Source organism: Phacochoerus africanus, chromosome 1, assembly GCF_016906955.1.
Source record: "Phacochoerus africanus isolate WHEZ1 chromosome 1, ROS_Pafr_v1, whole genome shotgun sequence".
Taxonomy (NCBI): domain Eukaryota; kingdom Metazoa; phylum Chordata; class Mammalia; order Artiodactyla; family Suidae; genus Phacochoerus; species Phacochoerus africanus.
In genome coordinates this window covers 197,948,138-197,957,660 of record NC_062544.1, presented here as the reverse complement: position 1 = coordinate 197,957,660, position 9,523 = coordinate 197,948,138, and the positions used below count along the sequence as shown (strand labels likewise).

Sequence of the window (9,523 nt, the reverse complement as noted above, 5' to 3'; positions counted from 1 at the left end):
GTGTTTAAGGACTGTGACAGCCTTCTGTCCCCATAGGCCTCCATGGGTCCTAAATTCTCTCCTCTAAACCTTCAGTCCAAGGCTGGGGCTTCATCTGTGGCACACTTTCCCGGCACCTAAAACCTGCCTCTTTTCATCATCTCAACTCTGAACATTACTTGTGCCTAGATTCCAGCAGCCACATCCATCCTGGGGCTGAACCGTTCACTCAGACCCTGAATTTTCTCTGTTCACTTATTTCATGATTACTATGCTCTGCCTGCTTGACTGGACAGTCTCCCAGAAGCAACAGCTGGGTGTTTATCCTTGCTAATCCAAGTAGCCTGGCTCAGCTTCACTTCAGTCAATCCCAACAAGACACAATGAACTTTTCTGTGACCAGCTATGAAATGAGATATAAAAATAGACTCTATCGAGTTCCTGTCGTGGCACAACAGAAACGAATCCAACTAGGAACCATGAGGTTGCAAGTTCTATCCCTGGTCTCACTCAGTGGGTTAAGGATCCAGCATTGCCATGAGCTGTGGTGTAGGTCACAGATGCAGCTTGGATCTGGCATCACTCTGGCTGTGGTGTAGGCTGGCGGCTATAGCTCTGATTCGACCCCTAGCCAAGGAACCTCCATATGCAGGCAGGTAAGGCCCTAAAAAGCAATAAATAAATAAATAAATAAAAATAGACCCCTTGCTTTCTACCACTTTTTCGCTGCTACCAAACTAGATTTTCCTTCTCCCTTTGGTCTCGAAATTGCTTAATATCTACCTTTCCCCACAGCCTCTCTGTTGGTTTTTTTGTTGTTGTTTTTGTTTTCTTGCATCATTTGCTTCCCCACTGATCTAAGACATTCCAAATATTTTAGATTCTTTCATGTCTTGTTTTCTCTGCCATCTTCTCTCTACCAATATTCCAAACTTGGTTAGTCCCTAGGGTCATTATTAGGACCATCTATAAAACTTCCAATTCTCTCCCTCCAGGTAATTGGTAGACTCTTACCACACTCTCTGCCTTGGCCAACGAAATTTGAGAAATCATGAAGAGTCTCAATTTCAGGCAGAAACTTTAAGAGATAATGCTTCCTTTGCCATATTCTCTTTCCTTTTGCCTTCACGACAAACAACACACAATGAGTTAGGAAAGCGGCCCCAACCAACCTACAATGGACATGTAATGATAGAAGAAATAAATCTTTGTTGTTTTAAGCATTTGAGATTAGAGAGCTGTTAGGAGTTCCCTGGTGGCTCGGAGGGTTAAGGATCTGGCATTGTCACTGCTGTAGAGTGGTTTGATCCCTGACCCAGGAATTTCTGCAAGCTGCAGGCACAGCCAAAAAAGATAGAGGGGAGAGGGGAGAGAGAAGATTAGAGGGTTGTTATTGTATATAACTTAACCTGACAGATACTGATCCCACCATCTATTTTCTCCACTCATATTCTCAGTCTGTAGTAGACTTGGTTGTTTTGCCTGACCAGCATTCCTTTCAAAACCACCCCTTTCCCACTTTAGCTTTATGTAATTCATGGCTTCAGGGGTATGACTCAGACCCTGGCAATCAAACTATCCCACCCTCTCGGCCCCAGTGATTAGTCCAGCAGTGGTCACATTACCCAAGTTGGGCCATCTATAGTTTATACTAGGGTTTGGCTGGAAAATTGAGAGAGAAATGCTCTTTTCTTGTGGGCTTGCCTAAGCAGGTAGACTGGATTCTTGGAGCTGCCAGTGTCTACCTAGGAAAGCAGAGCCAAACAATAGAGAAAAACATCATTTTGAAGACATTGCTTGAGGCCCTGAATTTAGCTATGCCATAAGTCAATATACTCTTTAGACTTTCCTGTCATGTAAGCCAATAAATTTTCTTTTTTCTTCTTCTAAATGGAGATTTCTGTCACTTGCAATAGAAAATGTGATTTAAACAGCTGCAAAGCATTAGCGGAAACATGAGAAAATATATTTTTTTCTCGTACTTTTTTTTCATCAACTAAATTCTCACTGGGATTAGCAGTCCTTTTGCTCAGCTTTATTTACTCCCTTTTGTAGTCCTCATGGTTTGGAATCAAACACTCTCTATTCTCCACAATTCCTTTCCCCCTTCCTAAGATAAGCTAGCCTTTCACTTCTCTGAAATCAAATCCATCTGCCTTGAGCTTCCTCCACTTTAACCCCATTCTTATGTATTCTCATCCATCCATCTCTTTCCAGACTTAACCACATTACTTGCTCCTCTGCCCACTGGCTTTTGTGTCCTGGTTTTCCTCTTATATCTCTGACCAGTCCTGTGTCTCCACTTCTTTCCATGGAAGCCTGGGAACAGCTATTCAAAGCCTCTACCTGTATTTTCTTCCAGTGTGGATCCCTGATATCTCATCCATTACTTTGGCTTTATCTTTCACCCATAGGCAAATAGCTTGAAAATCTATACATTCCAGTCTTGGCCTGCTAGATTTTTGCATTCACATGCCCCAGTTGAAAAGGCACCTCAAATGCAATATGTCCGAAAGTCAAATTATTCTGCTCTTTCAAAATTCAAACTCCAGAAGTTCCTGTCTTGGCACAGTGGAAACGAATCCGACTAGGAACCATGAGGTTGCAGGTTCGATTCCTGGCCTTGCTCAGTGGGTTAAGGATCCGGCGTTGCCATGAGCTATGGTGTAGATCACAGATGCAGCTCAGATCTGGCATTGCTGTGGCTCTGGCATAAGCCAGCAGCAACAGCTCCAATTAGACCCCTAGCCTGAGAACCTCCATGTGCTGCTTGTGTGACTCTAAAAAGACCAAAAAAAAAAAATTTTTTCAAACTATGAGTTATTCTGGGAAATATCAATTTCTCTCCTCTGTGCCATCAGATGCAGTTAGTTATTATGTCTGATCAATATTATCCTATGAGACTTCCTCCAGACTATACCCTCCTTAATACAAACACAGCTATTAGTTCTAGCTTTTATTACCTGCTTGCAGACTCATGCAATCATTGCCTCAATTTCCCTAGGATAATCAGACTTCAGAAGGCCAAAACCAAAAAGACGTAAACAGACACTAATTGAAGTAAGTTTTCGGTTGCTACTTCTTGTCCCGGTGCTCAGTCAGCTCAGGACTCTCGGTTGAATGCCTGGGAGAGAAGTGTTATTCACGAACTGGATCTCAGTATTTCACATCCCCAACAATATCCTCAGCACACTTGGAAACAGTACATCTTATGCTCAGCGGCCATTGCTGCAAAATTCTTTTGCAGTTAATGGCCCGACTGAAAATTTCAAACATGCAATTGCAAAAGGTTTCCAGAACTCATGCACTATCACTGTTTTGTTAGAGAATGTTCATCTGGCTTTGTCCCAGACTCTTTGACCCTCTTGTCCCACTTTTATCCTGAACAGGTTTTTATAACAGGGCCTAACTATATTATAAAATCTCAAATAAAGATGTATCACCTGTAAGAATCACTCTAACAGAGATAATCTATCCAGCCTCCTACCTCTCCCCTTTTTAGCTCATCCTCTTCAGAAAATGGTTCCAGGGAGTTCCTGTCATGGCACAGTGGAAACAAATCTGACTAATACCCACGAGGATGCGGGTTCGATCTCTGGCCTCACTCAGGGGGTTAGGATCTGGCATTGCCGTGAGCTGTGGTGTAGGTCACAGACAGGCTCAGATCCCATGTTGCTGTGGCTGTGGCATAGACCAGCAGCTGGAGCTCATATTAGACTCCTAGCCTGGGAACTTCCCTATGCCACACATGCCCTAAAAAGCAAAACAAAACGAAAGAAAGAAAAGAAAGAAAGAGAGAGAGAGAGAGAGAGAGAGAGAGAGAGAGAGAGAGATAGATAGAGAGATAGGAGAGAGATAAGAAAGAAAGAAAGAAAGAAAGAAAGAAAGAAAGAAAGAAAGAAAGAAAGAAAGAAAGAAAGAAAGAAAGAAAGAAAGAAAAGAAAATAGTTCTAGTTCCTTTCCTGAAACACAGCATGGGTCACTCTTTTTAAAAATTCAGTTGCTTTCACTACCTACAGAATCCAACCCAAACTCCTTTGCCAGGTGTCTTTGTCCATTTAGGCTGCTACAACGAAATACATTTACCGAGTATCTTATAGAGTTTACCCTCGAGCAATGCAGGGATTAGGGGTGCCCACCCCCCGTGAAGCGGAAAATCCAAGTGTAATTTATAGTTGGTCCTCTCTGTACACGGTTCATCCATACATGTGATTCTGTATCTGGGATTCAACCAACCAGGGATGGTGTAGTACTGTAGAATTTACTGTTGAAGGAAATCCACATGTATGTGGACACATGCTGTTCAATCTGTTGCTCAAGGGTCAATTGTAAACAACAGTTCTCACAGCTCTGGGAGACAGAGAAGTCCAAGATCAAGGTGCTGGTCTCTCTCCTTGGCTCTTAGATGGCCACCTTCTATCTCTGTCTTCACTTGGTTCTTCTTCCATGAAGGCATCCATGTCTGTGTCCACATTTTCTTATCAACCATATTAGATTAGGACCCACCTTAAAAAACCTCATTTTAACTTAATTACCTCCTTAAGGAACACGTGTCAATAATCTGGGTTTTGAAAAGTAGATTTGATTTAGACATGCAAAGATAGGGGATGCTGTAAGGACACATTATTATGAGTAAAGCCCAGAATCCTAGTAAAAAAATCTCAGGGAAGGATAAGTGGTCTGTTTGTCTGGCTAGAGAATCAGGTGTGGAAAATGAGAGTGGATAGATGGAACTGCCCCCCCCCCACTTACATATTGATGTCTTAATCTCTAGGACCTCAGAATGTAACTATTTGAAGAGACACTCTTTAAGAGGTAATTAAGTTAAAATGAGGTCCTATGGTGCACCCTATTTTTTTTTTCTTTTTAGGGCCCCACATGTGGCATATGGATATTCCCAGGCTCGGAGTTAAATTGGAGCTGCAGCTGCCAACTAACGCCACAGCCACAGCAATGCCAGATCCAAGCTGCATCTGCAACCTGCACCACAGGTCATGGCAATGCCAGATCCTTAACCCACTGAGTGAGGCCAAGGATTGAACCTGCATTCTCATGGATACTAGTTGGTTTTGTTACTGCTGAGCCACAACATGAACTCCAGGTGCGCCCTAATCTTAATCCTAACTATTTTTTATAAAGTCTTTGCAAAGGCTGAATTAACCAATATAGTGAGTCATTTCTCCTAAGGGAATTACAGGGTTTGGTTCCTGTGAGCCTCTGATCACAACATTTTCGTCAACCTAACAACTCATAACCTTCTTCCATGTGTGTTTCTGTTTAAAGACACTTTATTCAATACATATTGCTGATTCACTAACATTGAACTAACAGCCAACCACACACCATAACTCATGCCTGAACAAGGCTTATCTAACACCTATATTTTCTCCATAGGGCACATCACAGCTTTATTGTGCTTAGAACACTAAAGAACACTTCAGCACCATGCTTGGGATCATTTCAAATAGCAAAACCATGGAGAAAAAACACAAAAATGCAAAAACATGGCACCAAATAGACCATAAAAAGGTTACCTGTTTAAAGTATAACCTAAAACAAGAAGGCAAAACATCACTTTGTTTGAACTCAGCTGGGGAACATGCATGTTGGGCGACTCAGATTTTTCATTGCACTATATGTGTTTCCAAATGACTGCAGCAGTGCTTCAAGTATTGATTTTGCAGTTTCAGATAAATTCTAGCAAGTAGCTGAATTCGCAGATATGGAATCCGTAAGTAATAAGGGTCAATTGTACTGTTAATCCTGTTTTATAGATAAGGAAACTAAGACTCAAAACCTTTTAAGATCTTTCACAAGTTTACCGCTTGTGAAATTGGCACAGCCAGGATTTAAACTCCAGTTTGTAGAAGAGGAGATTTTTTTCATCTGTACTGAGTCAGGATAGGATAAAGAGAGTTGAGGAAATCAGTCAAGCACACTCATACAGAGACTGCAAAGAGCCAATAGTCTTTGCAAAAACTTGCCAAGTACGAGAAGCATGCATTCTGGGAATGGCACCAAGATATTAGTGAATAGCAGTTTCACACTTTAAACAATGAGAATTGTTCTTAGAAGTACAGTACTAATACATTTATCTGATGGCCCTAGAACCCAAGTGACCAAAATCCACAGCCTTTGTTTCTGCAGAGTTTATGTTGTCATCTTCTCAATACAATTCTCTTCTGTTTGTTGGTTTTTTTTTTTTTTTTCAAGTACATTCACACCCAGGCATTACGTAGTATACAGAAGCATAATCAGGGACATATGATAATAGGGCAGTTCAAGGAATTAGTTGTCAAGTCTGTAAAGGGGCCTTCATGCACCAAAAGCATAGTATATCACAATAAGCCATTTAAAAAAAAAGCATTAATTCATCCCAAGAAATCAATGGAGCTGCCACTGTGCACTGAGTGTTACGTCAGGCAATCAATCCACTTCAGTGGTGAATATGAACTAGTTCCTGCCTTGGCCATAGTCACAGTGTTGTGCCTGAGGCAGGTAGAAGTATGCACGCCTGTGTGCAGTCCCTTGGCAGTTTCTCTCCAATTCTCCCCCTCCCAAACCTAATGCATTTGTACATTTTCACAGCTGCCTCCAAGGAGAACACAAACCATCTCCCTTATGGTTGAGTCATGTAAAGCATATTGGCTGATCTGGGGAGGTCAGGAGCCAAGTTCTTATAAAGCAATTTCAAGACCCATGAGAGAATTCACCTGAGGCAAGAAGGAGTAGAGAATGATAAATGAGGGCAACAGGACGTTCCTTGAGTCCCAGGGCAGCGGTTTCTTGGGGCCCTTTAGGAGAGCTCAGGCCCTGCAAATGTCTTCAATGGGACACCACTTAGAACACCATATGTTCCTGATTTTCTTCCTGTCTCACTGACCTCCCTTTCATGGAACCCACTGCCTCTTTAGACCTCTACATAAGATGGTCCTAGGAGTCAGTCTGCAAATCTCTTCTCTTTTCTGTTTCTTCTCACTCCCTAAGTGCTCTTATCCAACCTTGGGGTTTTAAATTTCATCAAGGCCCCAACAAGAAACAGCACACTCAAATTAAGGTAATTCAAGGAGGGCTCAGTACAGGTACTGTGTGTAAAGGTGTAAGGACAGCAGTACTTTGAGGCTAGTAAAGAGATGAAGGGGTGAAGGGAGGGGGCAATTATTGCATCTGGAGAGAGCTCTCTGGAGGCCTGTTTAGCCGAGCTATACATTTTCATGGAGGGGCTTGGGCCACTGAGGAGAACTTCAGGGATGGGTGGGGGAAGGTCTGGGGAATAAACCATCTCACCTTGTTCTCCTCTTATCTGCTGCCAGCAGGCTGAATTCAGATGGAAACCAGAAGGTTGGAGGCCACTGTCTTAATCCCTACAGATTAGTTTGTATGGAGGCAGGGTGGAGGGGCATGGAGAAAAAATTCTGAAAGCCTATAAAGATTTTCACACACTATTGTACATTGAAGGGTTCCATATTTGCATAGCTCCAACTAACCTTTTTTTTTTTTTCATTTTTTAAAGTTGTATTAAGGAGTTTCTGATGTGGCACAGTGGGTTAAGAATCTGACTGCAGGAGCACTGTTTCCTGCAGAGGCACAAGTTCAATCCCCAGCCAGGTGCAATGGGTTAAAGGATAGGGCATTGCTGCTGCTACACAGCTGTGGTTCGGATTCAATCCCTAGCCCAGGAACTTCCACATCCCCTGGGTGCAGCCATTAAAAAAAAAGTTTTATTGAAGTATAGTTGATTTATAGCTTTGCCATAATTTCTATTGTATAACAACATGATTCAGTTATACATATACACACATCCTTTCTTTTTCAGATTTTTTCTCATATGGATTTTCACAGTTACCCCCAACCTTTCCAGTTGAATCACAATGTCCTGCTTGGACATCTACACCTGAAGTTTCACTTGAGTGTCCCATGCTCAGGGCTCGTCCCTGCTTATCCTGTCTATTCCACACCTCCCCTCACAGTTTTACCCACATTCACTTTCTTAGGCCCAAACCTAGCTTTCATCCCTGAATCATTTATTTCTCATATATTCAATCCATGAGTAAGTATGTCAGCTCTATCTTTTCCAACAGAGACATCAATGGTTTAAGGGATAGTGGTCAGTTCCACGTTTGACAAGCATCCAGAATCTGGATACTTCTCATTACCTCCACTGTTTCCAACCCATCCATATACACACATCCCTTGTTTGTATGACTGCATAGGCTACTGCCTGGTTCTCTCACTCCTGCTCTTGCTTCCACTGTGGTTGATTCTACTTTTGGCTGCATAGCAGCCGGAGTGATCTTTCTCTAGTCACTCTCTAACCCCTTACCCTGTTTATATTTTCTCCCCAGCAACTATCTCCACCAATGCCTGTCATGTGTTTAGTTATTTATTTGCTTATGGTCATTTTCTCCATTTAAGTGTGGGCTTTAGGAAGTCAGGGATCTTCTTGTCTACTGAGTCATCCCTCAGTTGAAAAGACCACTTCTTGAATGAAAAAATGAGTAGTGCCTCTGATAAAGACAGTGTTGAGTGTCTGAGAAGACTAGCTATAGACAGGAAGAAAATGTTTGCAAAAGACATATGTGATAAAGGACTGTTGGCCAAAATATATAAAGAACCCTTAAAAGTTAACAATAAAAAACAACTTGATTAAAACATGGACAAAAGTCCTGACCAGACAACTCCACAAGAAGATGCACAGAGACTCTTGCCATTCTCCATCATGGCTTGGGATCAGGGTGGAAAGGAGAGCCCCATTCAGGAACTTTGCACCTGTAAGCTCTGCCTCAACATCGGTGTGGGCGAGTGGAGACCAACTAACCCAGGCAGCCTCAGGGCTGGAGCAACTCATAGGCCAGACCCCTGTGTTCTCCAAAGCTGGAGCCACCATCAGGTCTTTTGGCATCGGGGGAAGTGAAAAGATTGCCACTCATTGAACAGTCTGTGGGGCCAAAGCAGGGAAAATCCTGAAGAGAGGTCTAAATGCATGGAAGTATGAGCTAAGAAAAAAAAAATTGCTCAGATACTGAAAATTTGGGTTTGGGGATCCAGGAACACATCGATCTGGGGATCAAATGTGACTCAAGCATTGGTATCTATGGTCTGGACTTCTGTGTGGTGCTAAGTAGGCCAGGTTTCAGCATCACAGATAAGATGTGCAGAACAGGCTTCACTGGGGCCAAACAGAATTAGCATATAGGGGCCCAGACGTGTAGGGGCAAATAAATTCCTGTTTCTACCCAAGAGGCCAATAAAGTACACCCAAAAGTAATATAATATATTCAGATAGCATTTATTTAAAAAGCCAATTATAAGTTTTCAATTAAAAAAACAGATAACAGATGGAAAATAATCATATGAAAAGATGCTCAACATCCTAGATCATTAGGGAATTGCAAATTAAAATGAGATATCACCACAGCTCCACTAAAATGGCCAAAATCTAAAACACTGGCAACACCAAATATTAGTAGGGATGTAGAGCAACAGAAACTCTCATTCACTGTGGTGGGAATGCAAAATGGTAAAGCCACTTTGGGAGATGGTT

General features: G+C 42.2%; 1 pseudogene; it reads left to right on the top strand.

The window, feature by feature from the left end:
• The first annotated feature begins 8,698 nt into the window (after positions 1–8,698).
• On the top strand, positions 8,699–9,168 carry LOC125110938 (60S ribosomal protein L11-like; annotated as a pseudogene).
• The last annotated feature ends 355 nt before the right edge of the window (positions 9,169–9,523 follow it).